The 23,139-nt window shown below is 36.9% G+C and overlaps 1 long non-coding RNA gene across 1 annotated transcript in view; it reads right to left on the minus strand.

The window, feature by feature from the left end:
- LOC110261185 overlaps nt 1-23,139 on the minus strand; it is a 349,709-nt gene that overhangs the window by 14,579 nt on the left and 311,991 nt on the right. The window contains exon 3 of the long non-coding RNA XR_002345071.1: nt 3,940-4,143. This is a non-coding gene — a long non-coding RNA (uncharacterized LOC110261185). The remainder of the gene's footprint in view (nt 1-3,939; nt 4,144-23,139) is intronic.

Here is a 23,139-nt window from a genome sequence, read left to right on the forward strand (position 1 = left end):
TAAAGAACTCTAGTATTTGGAAAGTTGCAAGTGAGACTCTGTAAAATGCAGCTTCCAATATGCATCTGCCTTCTTTGCAATAAGCTCTATCTTTAGTTCTTAATATGCAGGAACATTAAAAGGCCTTATTATAATGGGGTGGGGTGGGTAGGAAAGAAGAATAAGACATTTCATGAGAGTTTGAAGAGAGGGGAGCATTTATTAGTTATGAGACAAGGTTTCCGGAGGGCGCTCCAAAACAATAGAGAGCAGTGGGAGATTGGGTCTATAGGAAGGATGGGAATGAGAATACAGAAGAGAACAGCTGCCACAAGATTGACAAAGAATTATGTATCTTCTGGGAAGGCTTCACCAGAACCTCTTGTTAGCTTTTTCCTGACTGATGAGCCATTTAATATTTTCATTTCCTTCCCTCGCCACTCAGATTCCACAGTATATCACTCCAGTAACCCTCTTCCTGTTATTCTCAACCTTTTCATCTTATTGTCCTAAACTATTCGTCTGGCTAAATACTGGAGAATATTTGTCCTTCCCTGTGCATGCAAATAGGATGCTAGCCTCAGTGAGAGAGAACCATGACTAGGTAATCTGGAGTCACTAAATTCACGTGATGGAAATTCAAAGATGCTGGACCATCATCAACTCCCCTACTCACTACTCTGTCCCATTCAGCATAGCAGGCTTGCCAAATCTCCCAAATCTTTATATCCATGTCCCCTCAGCCTCCCATTTCACTGTCAGCAAATAATCACCTATTTTACTGGAAATATAGACACCTATGAACTCCTGACATCCACCGATATTTTTACCATCTCCATAGTTTTGCCTTTTCTGGAATGTTACATCGTTGGAATCATATAGTATGTAGCCTTTTCAGGCTGGCTTCTTTTTCTTAGTATGTGCATGTAAGTTCCCTCCATGTCTTTTCACTGCTTGATAGCTCATTTCTTTTTAGGACTGGATAGTATTCCATCATCCTGATGTATCACAGTTTCTTCACCTACTGAAGGATATCTTGATTGCTTCAAGTTTTGGCAAATATGGATAAACCTGCTTTAAACATGTGTGCAGGTTTCTGTGAGGACATAAGTTTTCAGTTCCTGTAGGTTAAGTACCAAGAATCACGTTTGCTGGATCACATGGTAAGAATATGTTTACCTTTGTAAGAAACTCCAAACTGCCTTCAAAGTGACAGCATCAGCAATGAATAAGATTTCCTGTTACTTCTCATCCTTATCAGCATTTGCTGTTATCAGTAATCTGGATTTTGATCATTCTAACAGGTGTGCAATGGCTCTATCCTTTATTGTTATAGTTTATGGTTTAATTTTTGATGTTAAATTAAACATCTGAAGTTTATTTGGATGAAAGTTTATTACGATGTGGAGAAGAGAGCTAATTTTAATTTGTTCCAAATGGTAAACCCCTCCCCAAAATAACTTACTGAATAATCCTCTTCCAAAGACATTTTCAATGTCATTTTTTGTTCTATTAACTTCTTATAATATTTGGATATGCCTCTCTGTCCCTAGACTTTCTATTCTGTTCTGCTCATCTGTCCTAATTCTGGACCTGTTCCTTAACGCTTTTAATAATGTACACTTACAATGCATTTTAATAACTTGTTGGGGAAAACAGACATCTAAAACTTTTTTTACTGACTGGTTTTATACTTTTATTTTCTCAGGTGAACTACAAAAACATTTGGTCATGTTATATGTAAATTATATATATACAATATATATAATTACTCTTACTTATCTACATATGCTTTTTAGGGCCACACCCATGGCATATGGAAATTCCCAGGCTAGGGGTCGAATTGGAGCTGGAGCTGCCAGCCTATGCCACAGCCACAGCAATGCAGGATCAGAGCACATCTGCGACATACACCGCAGCTCACAGCCAAGCCAGATCCTTAACCCACAGAGCAAGGCCAGGGATTGAACCTGCATCCTCACGGATACTAGTTGGGTTCGTAACCTGTTGAGCCACAACAGGAACTCCATACTATTTACATTTTGACAAAAATTTGTTAAATTTGTAAATTAATTTGGGGAAATATGGACGCCAGTATACTTTCAAGCTTTTTCTTTCTTTCAGATATTATGTCTTTCTTTTTTGATTTTCAGGAAAGGATTAAACTGTTCCACCTAAATTAGAGCTCATAGTTTTTGTTAATTTCACTTCCAGGTAACTTGCATTTTCATTTTGGTTACCACTGTGAATGAAATTTTTACTTTCCATTACATTTATAGAGAGAGAAACTTTATGTGATTATCTTGATTCCAGGTATTTTACAAAACCCACTAAGCAGTTTCAATAAATTCGTAGTTTATTCTGTGGGGTTTTTTAAAAGTGTTTTAATCTATAATCTGCAAAAAAAGATAACTAATCTCTTTCCAATAACTACATATTTCAATTTTTCTTTTATATATGACTGTAAACAAATTTCATAAAAATATTAAAAGGAATGGAGATTTTTTGTGTTCAATTTGAAAGTCTCTGCTTTTATAATTAGGCATGATATTATCTGTTTAATAAACAGATTTGATATGCACGTATTTATTTGCATGCATCTAGAATATCTCTGGGAAGAAAACCAGAAAGCAGTAACAGCGATTGTGTCTGGGAAGAAGTTTAATTGATGGAACAGTTAAGTTCCATCAATATACTCCATGAATATACTTATGTGTCTGTCCTTTGAAATTTGTACCATTTACACATATGACCCCTTCAAAACAAAACTAATAGATCTAACCAAGTCAAAGCAACATTTATTTTCTTATTAAGATAGTATTATTTAGTCTTGGTTTCTAAGGCTAAAAAAAACCTTAACAATGGGTGATGAATTAAACATGTGTTTCTTTCTGTATTTATTGCCCTGATCATATGATTTTTTAAATTTATTCTTTAGCATATTACATTTAAAACTGTCTAATTTTAAACCATCTTCATTGGTTGTGATATTTTAGCCTTTTTTTTCTGATGAAGTATAACTAGTATTTTATTTAGCATCTTTGTATCTATGATCTTAAATGAGATTGTTTTGCAGTGGAGGGAGTTGTGATGTGTTGGTCTGGTTTTGATACCAGTATTGTGAAACAGAGACAAGTCCTCCATATTTTCTTACACTCAAAAGTTTATTTAGCATGGAATTTCTCCAGTGCTTGAAAAATTGAAAGAACTCATCTGTAAGACCACCTGGTTTTAGATTTCTTTTGGAAGAAATATTTTGACAATATCTTTAATTTTTTTACTGCTATGATTCTATTAAGGTTTTCAACAAAGCAAATATGCCTTAATATTTCTTATAAATGACTGACTTGAAAGATACTTTTTGAAGTGCAACATGGGTGTGATTTTTAGATCAAATCTAGACAACACTGTCATTATGAATAATAAAAATCACTATGAAGTGAATTTATTAACATAAAAAGTTCACTTCTTGATTTAAAAATTACAAAGTTTCTTTCATAAATCACCAGATCTTGCTGTTATCAAAATAGAAACATATATTTATATTTGGTAAAAGAATCCAAATTTTTCAATTAACCCACATGGTTGCATGTGTTCATTAATAACATAAGCCAACTCTTAAAAATATGTGATATTCTGTTCAGAGTTCATAATGGTAGGAACTGAAATGACAAATTTATCTTACTCCAGAGAACAAATCTCTGTAACTCAACCGTATCTCTGCCACTCATGAATCATCAAGCCTGGGCTTTACTTGTGGGATAAATATATCTATTATGTATACCTTGTTGTCCTTTTTGTATAACTATATATTTCTTTCTTTGCATCCACTTTTATTTATATGCATCCTACCTCTGATATTCACAGTGGAGACTTAACTTAGAGCAAATTAATTAAAGCCACCAGTATTTGCTCTATAATATGGCTGAATCAAAACAGCAAATTTTCCAGGGTCTTTACCGTGTTTTCTTCAAAGTAGAAGCACAAGCTGGAAAATGGAGTGAGGTGAACATTTGATCAAGATGACAAGCACCAGTGGATCCCTGCTGCTGGCTGGAACACAAGCCCGATGACATGTATTTGGTGTCATTCCGATGTAGATTCTGACAGAGGCCAATTTATGGTCCAATTTATGTCTTGACTCTCATACGAAGGCCAAGCAAGCTATAAAATGTAATAAGAATTTCTTCAATCAATGTCCAGAGGAAAAACAAATCACTCAGTTACTGACACAATATTGCATCAACACCCTGGAAAAGTTCTCACGAGTGTGTGACATGCCCCCAAGCTACAAAGAGCATGGAGACGAAAAACCCACCATAGCAACACCACATTCTAATGGAGGAAGTCCTAAACTTTATAGCTGTTAATAGGTCATCAGCTTTCTTTTCCTTTTAGCCTAATAGTACTTCCATTTGGAGGAGAAGGGGAGAAGAATATTAAATAAATAAATAAGTAAATGATTGTTCTTCCTGAAATGTCACTTTCAGGCTTATTCCTGACCTCCTTGCTGTGCCCACCTTTCCTCTTTTCCCCACTTCCTCTCCTTCCTACCAGCCCTCCTTTTACAGAGAAAGTTATTTATTTGTCCCTTGGCAGATCATTCCAACTTAGGCTCCTAGTGAGGTAACACAGATTAGTCCCTGATCACAGTTCCTATCCAGCCAGTCGTGGGTTTGAGTATTTTCCACTCTGTCTCTTCTTTCAGATGTTTTCTAACCAGACACGCGCCGTTAGGCACTGTTGCAAGTCAGTGGAGGGGAGGGTTTCAGAGAAGAAAGATGTGGGCATTGGCTGTTCATGAGGTTTGCTCTATTTCTGGCCTGTTTCTTCTAAATCCTGTTTTAAGACTGTCACTGTGCAACACACACACACACACACGCACACACACGTGCGTGAGCACACACACACTGTAAAAAGCTATAGGAGTGCCATTGTGCTCTATTTCAAATGTGGCTTCATATATGTGCACTTAGGGCTGGCAGAGTAATTTTGTTTATTGGTATGAGGTGGGGTGGACAAATGGCTAACATGAGGCACTTCATATTTGAAAGTGTTTGCCTTCAGAACATTAGGAAAGCTATAGGGCAGGGCAGGAAAACAGAACACATTTTTTTAGAGGTACTTTTTCTTCTTTTTATAAAAGAATATGGGAATTGTTAAGAGGAGGGAGACCTCATGGTGCACTGGCTGAGAACTGGGGGCAGCTCTGGTTCACGTGGCAGTGCTGGCACTGCATGGCTGTATCACGGGTGGGAAGGGACCCCTGACTTAGCAGTGCTTCTGAGGTCAACACTAACATGTGAAAAAGAGTCACGTGGTAATGACCATTAGTACTTGGTAATATATCTAATATATACCTGTAAGGGCAAATTTTGTCCATGCACACAGTTCAAGACGTGGTAGTCTCATGCATTGATTGGCCTTGGCTCTGAATCCCATTAGTTTAAAATTAACCACCCCTTCTTGTGTTCTGCAAGCAAGTCAACTGTGATTCTCTATCGTCAGGGAAAATACAAGTGTTGTGGGGCCCAAATCAACACAATTGGATGGACTTTCAAAAAAAATACAAAGCATTTTTTCAAAAGCAATCATTTATTATAGAATGAGAAAAGAAATCACAACTTCTTAGAGCCTCGGAGATTTGAATTCCTTTCTCTTGAAACCTCTTTAGGCATTTTACCTGTTAAGTTTACACAGAAATGATTCCTAGTTGCAAACTGGCTTCCCCTCCCCACCTAAACCTCTACCTGCATCAGCAACTCCCAGAACTCAAGGGGCTGGTGCAGGTGAGCAGCTCTGGAAGCATAAATGTCTATCTTTCACACTGTCATTTCTCAACAAAGTGTATCTCTCTTTCCAGCAGATCTAGGTGCAGTGTTCTGAATAATACAAATATGGTAACTGCATGTGGAATAGCATTTTGAAAGATTTCACTGTTTATTTCTGTTGAATAATTTTTCTGATCGTAAAAATACCGAGTTCATGACTAAAGTTTTGAAAATCCCAGAAAATAAATTAGAGAATTAGAATTAGGTAATGTCATTATCATTAAATGTTGCTGTATTTCCTTCTGACATTTTTATGACAGATATATTTGTATGTGCGTTACATAATTTCATTTAAATATCCTGCTTTTGGAGTTCTCATCATGGCTCAGTGGAAATGAATCCGACTAGGAACCATGAGGTTTCAGGTTCAATCCCTGGCCTTGATCAGTGGGTTAGGGATCTGGTGTTGCTGTAAGCTGTGGTGTAGGTAGCAGGCTCAGCTCAGACCTGGTGTTGCTGTGGCTGTGGTGTAGGCCAGCAGCTGTAGCTCCAATTCGACCCCTAGCCTGGGAACCTCCATATTGCTGTGGGTACAGCCCTAAAACAAAGAAAGAAAAGAGCAAAAAATAAAAAATAAAAATAAAATATCCTGCTTTTATCATTTCCTAATTTCCCTTCTTAACTAAAAATATTTTGAGGCATTCCCACCACAACACAGTGGGTTAAGAATTGAACTGGGGGTTTGGGATGGAAATGTTCTAAAATTAGGTTGTGATGATGGTTGTACAGCTATAAATCTAATACAATTCATTGAATTAATAAAAAATAAATAAAGTCCCCCTACAAAAAGAATCAGACTGTAGTGGCTCAGGTCACTGCAAAGATGTCGGTTAGATGTCTTGCATGGCGCAATGGGTTAAATGATCTGGCATTGCTACAGCTGTGCCATAGGTTGCAACTGTAGCTTGGATTCAGTGCCTGGGAACTTCCATATGCCGAGTACAGTCATAAATTTTTTTTTTTTTTTGGTCTTTTTAGGGCCACACCTGCAGCATATGGTGGTTCCCAGGCTAGGGGTCGAAATGGAGCTACAGCTGCCGCCCTATACCACAGTCACAGCAACACCAGGTTGCTGAGCCTGTGACCTACACCACAGCTCACAGCAATGCCGATCCTTAACTTACTGAGCGATGCCAGAGGTCAAACCCATAACCTCATGGTTCCTAGTCGGATTCACTTCTGCTGCACCATGATGAGAACTCTGTATAAAATTTTTTTAAAAAAGAATATTTTGAAAGCATAATTTTTAATGGTGAATAATCTCATGTTCTATATTATAGATGTGTCATATTTTTGTAGCCATTCCCATAACATGACTCAATGCATTATGTCCTATGTAGGGCCCGTTTCCAATAAATAAGCACAACACCCTACAGAATTCTTCTAATGTCTTTAGTCTTCTCATTTTATTTCTTGGTCTTTGAGGTGGAGATAATACAGAAAGCTTGAAGTCAGGTTTCAAGGGAGTAGAGAGAAGGAAGGGATAGAGGGTGAATATAACTTGCTATTAAATTGAGATTTTCACAAAATTCCCTACACCAAAAGGTCTATTAAACCTATTAAATAACAATTAAGTAATAGTATTCTTTTTTAATCTTACAACCCTACCAAAATGTTAAGCAGAGATTTAGTAGAGATATAGATAAATAAATAGATTAAAAGGACAATAGATTCCATCAAAATAGCACCTTAAGAAATAGTTTACCCACTTAATTGGAATGATGGCCGAGGGAGAAATTTAAAGCAGAGCATTTCAATGGCTCTAAACAAATGAACAAATGGTTCACTTAATTCATTTCAGTGTCTAGTCTGGTGGTACCCAAAAGTCTATTCAAAAGAATGTCCCATTGCATTGCATTGGGTTGCTTCTTTCTGCCCTGCTCTGAATATATATAGACATTTAAAATTCATGTCTGATATAAAAACCATCTATACAGATCATGTTAAATGTCTTGCGTTCTCTCTTAGAGTCTCGGAATTCTGACCAACACCATAAGAATAACATGATCTAACTTTAAAGAAGTCTGCCTTGGGTTTACAGCCTGCCTCCCCAAGCAGGAAGAATTCCAAAAATGGTTCAAGATAAAGCATTCATTTGTGACTGAGCTATGCCTAAGATGGAAGAGACTCATGGTTGGATGACAGAAACATTTTTGGAGCACGTACATGGTTCTAGAAATTGAACAGTATGCTTTCACATGTTTCATCTCATTTAATTCTCTAAAGAATCCTCTGAGGAAGGATTCTGAAACCCACCTAATGAGTTAAGACAGTGAGACTCTCAGAGCCACCTATGTTTAGTGATAAGCCCATAACCCTCATCTGTTTACTCATCTATTCATTCAGGAAATTTTCTGAGTACCTACTCTGTGCCAGGTGCAGAACAAGGCTCTTAGGATACATCTTAAGCCAGTCATAATCCTTACCTTAAAAGTCGTTACAGTCTTGTGTACTCAAATGCTACACAAGTAAACAGTGTAAAAATGCAGCAACAGGACTAAAACGGCCTCAGGGGATCACATATGAGCAATAAATAGTTTAGGTTTCAGATGGTAGGTTCAGTAAAATCTTTACAGAAGAAGAAACAATGAAGCCAAGGACAAGATGTCCCAGTAAAGACTGGTAGGACTCTGGGGAGAATGCTTAAAAGTATTTCATGCAGAGGGTAGAGCAGACACAGAAGGCCAAAGGTGAAAAAAAAGATCATGTGTGTGAAAATCTGAATGGGTTTCTAATGATGGGTGTACAGAGGGCAGCGTTACAGCACAGTGAGCAGTAAAGCCAAAGATGTAGACATTTAGGTTTTAGAAGTCAAATTAAAACATTTAAAGTTAATATTAAATCCAAAGGAAAGCCTTTGAAATGTGTTAAGCAAGGAGAGACATAGCCAGATTTACGCTTTAGAAAGATTGCTCTGACTATGGTTGGAGAATCTATTATGGGCTGTAAAAGTGTTAGCATAGAAAAGACTTAGGAGACTGCTAGGTAATCCAGATAAGAAAGATGGTGATGGCCTAGGGTAGTGGCAGTGGTAATGGGAAGAATAGATTTCAGAGCTGTTCATGAGAAAGGATTGATACAAAATGAACTTTTATTGAAGGGTAAAAGTCAGAGGGAAAAAAGCCATGACTTGTCTGGATAAATGACAATACCATTCACTGGGATAGTTAATACCAGAGAGAAAGGGAGTTCTGACGGTCAAAGATCAAGAGCTAAGTTTTGAACACATTGAGTCTGTGGTGCCAGTGGATATCAAGGCAGAGATGCCCAGTAGAATAGTTGGACATGTGAGCCTGAAAGGTGGACCCATGGGTATAAAAGTCAACTAAAACATAAGAGCTAACAGAATCCACACATGGAGATTGATGAGAAACGATGAGCAGAGGGAGAATAGCCCATAAAGGACAGCAAGAAGGATTGATAAGAGAGATACAAAAAGAACCCAAAGAATGTGTTATCTTAGAAATCACAAGGGGATAAGGAACTTTAAAAGAGGGGAGCTAAATTGTATTTATTATAGGTGGACCCATGAGATAAGCGCTGAAAATTGCCCATAGGCTTTTGCAAATAGGAGGCTACTACTGGTGACTTTATCTAGGTCACCTTCATGGAGGTAATGGTAGAAACCAAATTGTTGGGGGTTTAGGGCTAAATGGCAGATGAAGTGGAGACAGAGGGCTAGCTCACTCCATTGAGAAGGCTAAAGGAGGAAAGGAAAAAAACTGAACGGTAACTAGAGGAGGGATGCAATTTCAAAAGACAGTTTTGTAAAGTGCAGTTTTGTGTTATGTGGATTTGGACGTGTGTGTATATGTGTGAACATAGTATTTTCTTTCTTCCTCTGTGTGTGTATGTGGTTTCGCTTTGCAGGGCTACTTTGAAACCAAGTCTTTTCTGATTTTTATTCCAAGACCTTTTGGTTTCATCACAACTAAAGTGGCTTTCTATAAAATTGTTATAAAAGAATTCTATAAAGCTTCTCTAAGGGCCAAGTGAGCCATTACCCTAAACTTAGGCTAAGTAGTTTTTATCTCATTAAGATTAATAAACGGTAAATACATGTAACAAACCATGAAGACCAGACATTCTTGCCTGATTTAGAAAATAGCAGGACTAGTAGGGAGTAACACAATAACTAAATAATTGTTATTGAACAGTTCTTTTGGAGGAAGACACTTGCTGGGTCATATGTTGAACCATGCTTGTGAACGTGGGATGAATCCCACTTGGTTTTGGTGTATGATCTTTTTTATATGTTGTTGGTTTTAGTTAAAACTAGTATGAGGTACCACTTCACATCTTGTTAATGAGGCCATCATTAACAAGTCAACAAATAACAAATGCTGGAGAGGATGTAAAGAAAAGGGAACGCTCCTACGTTGCTGGTGGGAATGTAAATTGGTACAACCACTATGGGTAACAGTATGGAGGTACCTTGGTAAATTAAATATAGAACTACCATATATCCCAGCATATATCTAGACAAAACTTTCCTTAAAAAAGACACATGCACCTGCATGTTCATTGCAGTACTATTCACTAGCCAAGACATGGAAACGACCTAAATATCCATCAACAGATGAATGGATTAAGAAGATGTGGTATATATACACAATGGAATACTACTCAGCCATAAAAAAGAACAAAATAATGCCATTTGCAGAAACATGGATGGAACTAGAGACTCTCATACTAACTGAAGTAAGTCAGAAAGAGGAAGACAAATGCCATATGATATCACTTACATCCAGAATCTAATATAAGGCACAAATGAAGCTTTCCACAGAAAAGAAACACATAGACCTGGAGAACAGACTTGTTGTTACTGGTGTGTGGGGGGGTGGGAATATATATATATATATATATATATATATATATATATGTATAGTTTGTTTTTTTTTTTTTTTTGCTTTTTTTAGGGCCACACCCACAGCATATGGAAGTTCCCAGGCTAGGGGTTCAATTGGAACTGTAGCTGCTAGCCTATACCACAGCCATAGCAATGCCAGATCCAAGCTGCATCTGATACCTGCACCATAGCTCACAGCAACACCGGATCCTTAATCTAGAGAACAAGGCCAGGGATTGAACCTGTATCCTCATGGATACTAGTCAGGCTCATTACCGCTGAGCCACAATGGGAACTCCTAAAACATATTTGAATGGGCATTTATTCAAAGAAGATATATAGCCAATTAAATATGTGACAAGATGCTCAACACTGTTAGCCACCAGGAGAAAAAACAAATCAAAACTAGAATGAAACACTACATCGCATTTGCTAGAATTGCTTTCTTGTCAAAGACAGGTGATATCCAGTGTTGGCCAGGATTTGGAAGAACTGGAACTCTCATACATAGCTGGTTGGAATGTAAAATGGTGACACTGCTTTGGAAAATAGTTTGGCAGTTCTTTAAAATGTTAATTATGCAATTACCATACAATGTAGGAATTCCACACTTAAGTGTACTTTCAAGAGAAATGAAAACTTATGTCTACATTAAAAACTTGCTCTCTGAATGCTTATAGAGAATTATTCAAAACAGTCAAAAAGTGGAAGCAACTCAGATGTCCCTCACTTAACTAATGGATAAACAATATAGTATTTTCACATTAGGGAATATTATTCAGTCATAAAAAGGAATGACATACTGATACATGCTACAACATGGATGATCCTTAGAAACAGTATGCGGAGTAAAGAAAGCCAGTCACAAAAGGCCACATATTTTAAGATTCCACTTGTACGTAATGCCAGCACAGACAAATCCATATGGACAGAAAGTAGACTATGGTTGCCAGGGGCTGTGGGGAGAGCAGAATAAGTGTGACTGCTAACACGTATGGGGTTTCTTTTTGGGGTAATGAAAATGTTCTGGAACTAGATAGTGGTGATGTTTACACAACTTTGGGACGTATTAAATAACAGTAAATCATATAATTTAAAGGGATGAATTTTATGTTCTATGAATATCTCAATTTAAATAAAGAAAGAAAGATATAGATAAGTAATGACCCAAAAAAGACCACAGATTATCAGCTCTGACAGTACATTGAAAGGTGAGTTCTACTAACCCCACTCCTCAGAAAGGTAAGAATGGTCAATTTTCATTTTATTCATGTTTAAATCTTAAGACAGAGGATACATTTTCTACATAGATGGATGGACAGATAGATTGATTGATTGGTTTACACTATATGCTTCAAAGTGTCTTGAGATAAAAATGAAACCTTAAAAATTATTTTCTTAATTTACCCTAGGAACCATGATGGGGATCCTGCCATAGAGACAGCCCAGCTTCAGGAGCACAGCTTATCCATGGAATCTGTATGGCCAAGCAATGTCACAGGAGAAAGAAGGGTCCCTGCCTTACCTTTGGCTAGTCTGTTCACTTATCCATCTTTGAGTTTCCTAAGCATTTAGGGACTTAGCCCAACACAGCTGTCTCCAGTCCCCTTTAGCTCACTCACTCAGAGTCTCTGAATGTTGAGGAAGGCCTGTCTAGACAGAACAATGATATTTTCACAATACAGGGCTGGCAGGCCATCATCTTTTAAGGAAACCAACAAATAAAAACAGAACAACAAACCCCAGTACAGTAATTAGAGACTAGACCTAATTTGAATCCTCTGTAATGAAACTCAGTCTTTTCTTGTTCCTTCAGAAACACTGGAACAATCCTCAGTGACTGAGCAGAGCCATCTCCAGAGTGAGATTTGTCAGGACAACTGCCACCAGCTCAGTGCCAAGCACACAGTGCTTGGTGCCTGAGAGCTCAGGCCTGGGTGGTAACAGGGCTGAAGATGATGCAGTATTTTAGAAAGTCTATGATGGGGATATGGGGAGAAAAGAAAAATGAACTTCCCAGCTGAAACTACCCTGAGGCTTCTGAAATCTACACACATTCACACAGTCATCCAGAAGCCTTTCCACCTAAACCATGAAGAGGGTGGCTCAGGGGCCCTGTGCTTTTCCTTTCACAGGGGCTTGGACTGAAAAGAGGAATGGGGAGGGGAGAGGAGAGATGGGTGGGTTTGCCACAATCTCCACTCCACTTGGAATGTATCAGGGAGTGAGGGCTCCCTGGAAATGAGGTGCTTTGTGAACTGAGGAAGGTCAGAACAGCTGAAAAAGGGCTGCTGGGCTTTGAAGCCAGGCTGCCACGGGTGGAATTCTGACTCTGTAACCTACTTAGGTGGGATCAACATTGAGTCTCTGCAACTTGAATTTTCTTATCTGTAGAATGGTCTAAATTCCTACCTAAAAGAGTTGTGAGAATTAAATGAAGTAATGTGCATATGATATGGTAGATATTATTCAAAACAGCAATGGCAAAATGCTCTTGTATCCATGCTCATAATTATTCTATTTTTCAATCCAATTTCCCCTAACATTTTCTAACTTGGCTTAGATTTAGCTATAGCAGAGCCTATCCAACTATGTTCTTTCTTTCTTTCTTTCGTTCTTTCTTTCTTTCTTTCTTTCTTTCTTTCTTTCTTTATTTGTCTTTTTGCCATTTCTTGGGCTGCACCCACGGCATGTGGAGGTTCCCAGGCTAGGGGTCGAATCGGAGCTGTAGCCGCCGGCCTACGCCAGAGCCACAGCAATGTGGGATCAGAGCCACGTCTGCAACCTGCACCACAGCTCACAGCAATGCCAGATCCTTAATCCACTGAGCAAGGCCAGGGATCGAACCCACAACCTCATGGTTCCTAGTCGGATTCGTTAACCACTGCGCCATGACAGGAACTCTCCAACTATGTTCTTTAGATCAACATGATTTAATACGCATTTATTAAGGTCTATGTTAAAATCCTAGGGCTCAAACAGAACTGTTTTCACATTCTGACCCAAATATATATACCAGCTGTGTAACCCTAAGAAAGAGGTTTAATCTTTCCAATACTCATTTAAAAAATAGAGAGACTTTAATAAGATATCATGTCTAAAGTTTTTTACAATAGTATTAACAGCATTAATAAAGTGTAGTTCCCCTGCTCATTCTCCATTTCATATATGCTAAATTACCTTTATTCTTGTTTCTTGGATAATTCAAATCTATTAAATTATTCTGACCAGCTCAATAACCAGTGACCTAATGGATAACTGATTTAACCATCGTAAATTGTACAGAGTGTGAAAATGGCTGAAAAATACAAACTGGCCCTTTTTATGATCTGGACTGTCTACTAAATAGAAATTGTGTTAGAGTTTTAAAAATAATATCTAGGGTTTACCTAGTCTCTGTGTGTCTCTATCTCTGTCTCTCTTTCTCTTTCTCCTTCTCTCTCCCCCAACCCCGCCCCAACTCCCCGCTTTCTGGCTTTAACTTAGCCCTTCCTTCAGAAGTCCTCAGCTTTGCCTTTCATTTCGTTCCATATAAACGTAGAAATAAATTTCTCCAATTTACTGAAAAGTATCTCCCAAAGGGACCAAGGGAGGCAGGAAATTAAACTGTGGTGCTGAAATCATTTCAGCACTCCAGCTTTACCCCACAAATGTAAATTTAGGGAATTCTACTTGTCAAAGTCCTCTTTGAAGCTTTGAATAATTGGATCCCAATTATTCTTAACCACATTATTCAGGCCTATGTTCAACTTAATATCTAAATAGATTACATTTTTTTTGCCACCTACTAAAATTCCCCAAAGTGAATCTTGCCACATTATGCTCCTCAGTTAAGAGTGAAATTTCTGACTAAAAATGTTTTTACTCATATCCCGAGATGGCTGCAAAATCCTCCACGATAACTAAAGCTGGGAGAATTGGCATCGCATTTGAATTGGTATCAACCTGTAGTAAAAATATACTCAGGAAGAAGGAATCATTGTACCCTCTACCAATCACTTTAATACCTGAGACATCTTCCTTCTTACTAATAGCTATTCTTAATGGTTACAAAGTCAAAACAGATAGAAAAGAATATAAAGGAAAATCATAGTATCTGGAAAGCATGTCTTTGAACAGGTTGAATACAGTATAAAATCTTATGCTACATTCAAAAGGAATTAATGTTTAAAACTGTGTCATGCACATTCTCTTGTTATATAATTTGATTTTGTTTCACACAGAGCATTGTTATCAACTGGCTACACTATATTTTTGTGAACTCTGAATATCAATGTTTCCTTTCAACTTGCAAGAGAAAGTAATAGAGTAGCATGAAAACTTTGCTTGAATTGATTTAAAAAAGATATCTTTTTTTTTGTCTTAAATTGATTTAAACCCCCCCCCTTTTTTTTTTGGTCTTTTTAGGGCCGCACCTGCAGCATGTGGAGGTTCCCAGGAGAGGAGTCTAATCTGAGCTATAGCCACCGGCCTACACCAGAGCCACAGCAACATGGGATCCGAGTGGAGTCTGCAACCTACACCACAGCTCACGGCAATGCCAGATTCTTAACCCACTGAGTGAGGCCAGGGATCGAACCCACAACCTCACGGTTCCTAGTCGGAATTCATTTCCACTACACAACAGGAACTCCTAAAAAAGACATATCTTTTTTTTTTTTGTCTTTTGTCTTTTTGTTGTTGTTGTTGCTATTTCTTGGGCCGCTCCCGCGGCATATGGAGGTTCCCAGGCTAGGGGTCCAATCGGAGCTGTAGCCACCGGCCTACGCTAGAGCCACAGCAACGCGGGATCCGAGCCGCGTCTGCAACCTACACCACAGCTCACGGCAACGCCGGATCGTTAACCCACTGAGCAAGGGCAGGGACCGAACCCGCAACCTCATGGTTCCTAGTCGGATTCGTTAACCACTGCGCCACGACGGGAACTCCTAAAAAAGACATATCTTGATGGAGCACAGAGAATCAAAATGTTGTTGTCCTATCTTTATAGCATTTACATATCATTGATGAAAACTATTTACTAAGCACCTGGGTGCTATATTAGATGCCTCCTCTCTTCCAGGTGTTTAAAATCTAAAACCAACATTACTGTCTTGGATGAATGTGTGCACAATGGGCAGGGAATGATGGGTATTTAAAATTATTGAGCATCTATCATGAGCCGCACCCTGAACTTGCTATGCCCTGTTTTACCTAATTTCTTAATTCCCAGAGAAGACAAACTCTTTAGGATCAGTAATGTGCTCAAGCCTTCACAACTAGTAGGTGGGAGAGTTGTTAGACATGCTCAGGGCTCTCCAATACCACAGACCTATTTGTTCCATTATTCCAATGGTTCTCAGCTGGGGGACATTTCTCAGTCTGGAGATGATTTGATCATGACTGCTGGAGGGCAACAGCATCTAGTGAGTAAAGGATACGGAGGATCAGGCAACAGTGCAAAAGACCATGGCCCCAGCAAAAGACTATGCCTCCAAAGGCTTATCTTGTCCAAGACGTCATTCATGCTGAGTTTGAGAACCCCCTGTATTACACCATGTTACAGTTAGAGACAGTGATAAGATGTAATAAAATGTCATACCAAACACGAGTGGAGAGCTATGTTTACATTTTATGATTACTTGAGACAAAATTATGGATTTATTGATCCTAATTTAATATCACAACCAATGGTGACAAAAAGTAATTATGAAGCTTCTTGGGTGATAGACACAAATCATTCTAGAATAAAGTTTTATTTCTCCATTTCTTACCCCCTAGGACGTACACAAAAGAAATAATTTGATTGTGTTAAGAAATAATTATTTTTAAAAATGTATTTAACTTTTTCTTCATTTAAAACATTTATTGGAGTATAGTTGATTTACAATGTTGTATTCGTTTCAGGGGTACAGCAAAGTGAATCAGTTATGCATACACATATATCCATTCTTTTTTCTATATAAGTGATTACAGAACCTCGAGTAGATCTTCCTGTGCTATCCAGTATAAAAATGTATTTAACTTTTGCATTGTTCCTCATTTTAAATTCTAGAATTTTCAGAACACATAGGGTGAGCAAGCCAGTGGATTCAAAGTTCAGAGTCTTTATACCCATACAATGTTTTAGATACCATATCAAGTTTATCTTAATAATAATTATACACTTAGTACAGTATGTCACATACTGCTTGCTGTTTTCACATCAAGAAAAAAACAAAAATGGTAAAAAGAATTTCTAATCCACTGGGTGGCCATCAGCCCCAGTTAAGTTTCTCCATGATTTTTGTTAATGTTCCCTCATTTCTCTGCCTCTAGATATTACATCAGGTTGACCCTTCCTTCCTTCCTTTTTTCCTTCCCTCCATCCTCCCCCCTTCTCCCTTCTTTCTTTTTCTTTCTCCTTTGATTTTTCTTTTCTTCCTTTAGTATAAAATTTACAATGAAAAAAAAGAGTAATGGTTAGTTGTGGTCATGAGATTTATAAATAATTGGTTAGAAACAATTTCCAGTGTCAATTCCAGTCCACACATGAATTCTACATGTGTCTTATTCTAGGTCTGTATAGATGGGCCATTTGCTCTGCAATTGGTTTTCACAGCCTCCACTGTTGCCAGTTGTTTTGCAGAAGCCACATAACTTGCAGGTTAGTATTTCCCCTCTACTGATAAAGAGGTGAAAGATGGGTGATGACTGAAGATAAGTCTGTGTGGCCCTCTGGATGCTGCAGTGGTACCACTGGAGGTAAATCTTTTTTCTGATTAACCTCTCTGCCTCCTATCTTGCTCTTCCTTGCTATGGCTTGGATTTTAAATTCTGGATCATAACTGTCTGATGACTGCACCTTATATTTCAGTATTGAAGCCAATCACAAGCACTAAAGTACAATTTTCTTCCCCAAATGGTCACTAATGTCAGAGATTGGCAGTTTAAGGAACATGCTACATATAATTTTAATACTGATTTTAAAATGTATTAGTGGTTGAATCTGGACTTGAAAAATTATGGGTAATTGTCTCCATTTTTCTATAGTTGTTTGGTAGTTTTCATATTTTCTTGGACATGGACTAGATTAACTTTATGTCATAAGATAATTCACATATAATGAATTCATTACTATTTTGTCTGTACAATAAGCAGAAAGTTTCACAGGCTGCTGAGAAACCTAAAAATTTAGACCTCAGAACTAAAAAGCTATTAGAAAATATAACACAGAAATAATAAGCATAAAATTATGTATAGGCTTCAAATCAATTTTGAGGTAGATTTCCCAAATGCCATATTTGAACTGTTCTTTTAAATGGACACAGACATATATTCCTTTTCCATGCAGGTAGAATTCATTAGTAGATCAATCTCCTTCTTAGTGGTTAACTGCAAAAATTAGAAATTCTAATTTCTTAAAATGTAATTGTTCAGAAAAAGATACATTAAAACTCAATTATACAGGAGGCTTTCACTACGTTGAGGATATTGCTATATAACTGTAGATTACTGTGGCAAGATTACTTCTTAAACTCTGAAATCTCAAGATTTGGGACACCTAAGTTACACTGATGGAAGATATTTCTAACTTTCCAAATTAAAACTGTCCCAGTAAGAAATCTGGACCCAACTGTATGATAAAGGATGAGTAAAGTAAATATTCTCCAGAAGGAGATTGCTATAAATGTGTCCATTTTAATTTTAGAAACAGTGCTTTTAATTTAAAAAAATTTTAATTGAAGTATCATTGATTTAAAATGTATTAATTTCTGCTCCATAACACAATGATTCAGTTATACATGTATTTATACTTTTAAAAAATATTCTTTTCCATATGGTTTATCACAGGACATTGAATACTCTGTGCTGTACAGTAGGATCTTGTTGATTATCCCCTCCAGGCATCATAGCTTACATCTGCTAACCACAACCTCCCACCCCATTCTTCACCCAAACTCCGCCCCCTCCCCGCAACCACAAGTTTGTTCTTTATATTTGTGAGTTTGTTTCTGTTTATTTTCTTTTTTTTTTCTTTTTTGTCTTTTTAGAGCCGCACCCATGGCATATGTAAGTTCCCAGGCTAGGGGTCTAATCGGAGGCCGGCCTATGACAGAGCTCCAGCAACGTCAGATCCAAGCTGCATCTGTGACCTACACCACAGCTCACAGCAACGCCGGATCCTTAACCCACTGAGCGAGGCCAGGGATCGAATCCGCAACCTCATGGTTCCCAATTGGATTTGTTTCCACTGTGCCACGCGACAGGAACTCCCTGTTTCTGTTTCATAGATAGGTTCATTTGTGCCATATTTCACATTCCCCATATGAGTGATCTCATATGGTATTTGTAATGTTATTCATAGCAACATGGATGCAAATAGAGATTATCATGCTAAGTGAAGTATGCCAGAAAGAGAGAGAAACAGTGTTTTAATACAAAGATTTCTACAGTGTACAAAAAAAAAAAAAAAATTACCAGGAGAGATGACTTTAAATCTATCCCAGATTTCCTACTGCAAATACTATAATATTTACTACTTATAAAATATACATGTTCTGTATGTAAATGGCAGTATATATACATGCCATGTTTAGGACTGAACCATTCTCACTGAGTTAAAGATATGTACTGCTTCTGAAAACACTGCAACAAACTTATAAATCATGTATAAAATGAAATGACTCTGCCAAAGCTATAGACAGATTATTGGGCAGGATCATGGAATTGTTAGAGTGCTAAGGTTTTTCTATTCACAAATCACATTTGGAAATAAAAAAAAAATAGCAAAAAGAAAAAGAAACATGGCACTTGCATTTCCAACCAAGATGAGTAACAGGGATCAGAGTTACCCTACCCCAAAACAACCAAATCAGGGACAAAATATATAAAATGTTAGTTTTCAAAACACTGTACATAGGACAGCAAAAACAACAACAAAAGTATCCTTGAGAGATGGTAATAAGGTGAGCTGACAGACAAAGGGGTCTAGATGTGTACAGAGGGTCACCCTTGAGTATTAATCTGAGTATTGTTCAGTACAAAGGAAACTACTGGTAGCAAGGAAAGAACTTGGAAGGATTAGAGGCGACAGGGCCTAGAGCTCACAGAGAGCTGGAGATAGGGACTGATTCTACTAGCCAAGCTGGGAAAAATCTCAATTTTCATAGGCTTTGGGTAGAGTACTCGGAAATGTGTTGTCTCAGTAGTAGAGAATAATTAGCCCTAGACTATGTGCATTCTGGCCTTAACTACTGAATCTTAAAATCAAGACCTGAGAGAATTAATATGTCTCTAAGCAACTAACTGCATTGCAGGACAAAGATCAAAAAATATTTATAGGAATCCAGAAATCTTTTTTAAAAGAGGTAAGATACACAATGACTTGCATCCAATAGAAAATTACCAGGCATGCAAAGACATAGGAAAATATGAACCACAGTGAGTAGATAAATCAACCAATTCAAATTGACTCAGAACTGACAGAGATGTTGGAATTAGCAGACAAGGACAATTAAAGCAGTTTTTATAACTATGTTCCATGTAGTCAAAAAGTTAAGTAGAGACAGTGTGATATGAAAAATAACAAAATCAAACAGATGAAAACTAAAATCTGTAAGAATAAAAATACATTGGATTGGTTTAACTTTTTTAAACTCAATGAATTTTATCATATTTATATTTGTACAACCATCATCACGATCCAATTTTACAACATTTCCATCCCAAACCCCCAGCCCATCCCTCCCCACCAACCTGTCTCCTTTGCTAACCACAAGTTTTTCAAAGTCTGTGAGTCAGTTTCTGTTCTGCAAAGAAATTCATTGTATCTTTCTTTCAGATTCCACATATAAGTGATAGCATATGTCATTTGCATCTTACTGTCTGACTGACTTCACTCGGCATGATAATTTCTAGGTTCATCCATTTGCTGCAAATGCCATCATTTCATTCCTTTTAATGGCTGAGCAATATTCCGCTCTGTATATATGTACCACATCTTCTTTATCCACTCCTCCAAATGGACATTTAGGTTGTTTCCATGTCTTGGCTATTACATACAGTGCTGCAATGAACATTGGGGTACATGTATCTTTTCGAGTCATGGTTTTCTCTGGATAGATGCCAAGGATTGGAATTGCTGGATGGTAGCTCTATTTTCAGTTTTCTGAGGAATCTCCATACTGTTGTCCACAGTGGTTCCACCAATTTACATTCCCACCAACAGTGTAAGAGGGTTCCCTTTTCTTACACCTTCTCTAGCATTTATTGTTTGTAGATTTTTGATGATGGCTATTCTGGCTGGTGTAAGGTAGTACATCATAGCAGTTTTGATCTTCATTTCTCTAATAATTAGTGATGTTGAAAATCTTTTCATGAGTTTTTTTGCCATCTGTATGTCTTCTCTGGAGAATTGTTTAGATCTTCTGCCCATTTTTTGATGGATTCCTTTTTTTTTTTTTGGTATTGAGGTGCAGGAGGTGTTTATAAATTTTGGAGATTAATCCCTTGTCAGTCACTTCATTTGCAAATATTTTCTCCCATTCTGTAGGTTGTCTTTTTGTTTTGTTTAGGGTTTCCTATGCTGTGCAGAAACTTTTAACTAAGTCCCAATTGTTTATTTTTGTTTTTATTGTCATTACTCTAGGAGGTGGATCTGAGAAGATATTGCTGTGGTTTGTGTCAGAGAGTGTTTGGCTTATTTTCACTCTAAGAGTTTTATAATATCTGGTCTTATATTTAGGTATTTAAACCATTTTTAGTTTATTTTTGTGTATGGTGTTAGGGAGTGTTCTAATTTTATTCTTTTACTTGTAGCTGTCCAGTTTTTTCTGCACGACTTATTGAAAGGACTTTCTTTTCTTCATTGTATATTCTTAGCTCCTTTGTCATAGATTAGTTGACTGTAGGTGTATTGGATTAACATTTGATTAGACAATAAAGAAGAAAAGATTAGGGAACTTCAGGAACATTAAAAACACACACAGAGAAAAGAGAATTTGAAAATGTGAGCCAAGCATTAGTGACATTGACAATTTCTGGCAGCTTAATATATGTGTAATTGAAGTTTTTGAAAGAGATGGTGATACAAAAATATGTGACCACAACTTCTACCTTAAAAAATAGAAAATGTGACCAAGTAAGACCCAAAGTAAGGAGAAGAAAATAATACAGATCAGAGTGGAAGTAAATGAATTAGAAAACAGAAAAAAAACCTAGAAAAATGTAAATGAAATCAAAAACCTATTTTTAGGAAGTTCAATAAAATTGATAAACCTCCAGCCAGATTTATTATTAAAATAAAAGACACAAATTACCAACATGAAGATTATGAGAGGTGACACCACTAGAAATTTGTACATATATCAAGGAAATGTTACGTATAACTTAATGCTAATCAACTAGATGACTTAAAATAAACAGCCTGCTTCTTTGAAAAACACAAACTACCAGATTTAATTCAAGAAGAAATAAAAAATCTGAATGGTCCTGTATCTATTAAATTATATTTGCATTTTAAAACTTTCCACAAAGAAAATTCTAGACCCATGTGGCTTTTCTGGCAATTTCTACCAAATATTTAATGTAGAAATAATGCCAATTTTTTTCTACCAGAAAATTAAAAGAAGAATATTCCCCAGTTCATTTGATGAGACTAGCTTTATTCTGATAACAAAACCAGACAAGTGTTATCCCTGATGAATACACTATACGCAAAAAATTATCAACAAATTTTAGCAAATTCAATCCAACAATGTGATATCACATTGATATGTCAAAAATGATAGTGTATAAAACTATATGGGTTTTTCCAAGTAATGCAGGGTTGGTTTAACATTTGAAAATCAAGCAATGTAAGTAACTATTAAAAAAGAAAAAAGAAAAACAAAGTTTATGTATTACCGATTTAAAAAAAAAAAAACACTAAGCAAAGCAGGAATAGAAGTGAATTTCTCAACCTACAGCAATGTCCTGCTTGATAGCTGAATACCAAACGCTCTCTTCCTAAAATTACAAATATAATCATGATATCTGCTCTGATCTCTTCTATCCAACATTCTAATGGAGGCACTAGATAATTCAAACAATGAATGAAAAGAAATAAAAGGCAACCAAATTAGAAAGGAACAATTAAATTGTCTTTACTCTCAGAAGACATGATTGGCTATGTAGAAAATCCAATAGGATTTACCAAAAAAAAAAAAATGCTGTTAGAACTAATAAGTGAACTTAATAAGGTTAAAGGATAAGATACGAACATCCAAAAACCAATTGTATTCTCATATACCTGAAGCGAATTATTGAAAGCTAATATTTTCAATTTATAATAGCATCAAAAATTACAATACTTAAGGACTGGGCTGAAAAAAAGACCTATACACTAAAAACTATGAAAGAGTGCTGAGAAAATTAAAAGAGGGCCTAGAACAGTAGAGAGATAATTGTGCTTGGATTGGAAGGCTCAGTATTGTTAAGATGCCAATTTACCCCAAATTAATCTATATGTTCAATGCAACC

This window comes from Sus scrofa, chromosome 6 (genome assembly GCF_000003025.6).
Source record: "Sus scrofa isolate TJ Tabasco breed Duroc chromosome 6, Sscrofa11.1, whole genome shotgun sequence".
Lineage (NCBI taxonomy): Eukaryota > Metazoa > Chordata > Mammalia > Artiodactyla > Suidae > Sus > Sus scrofa.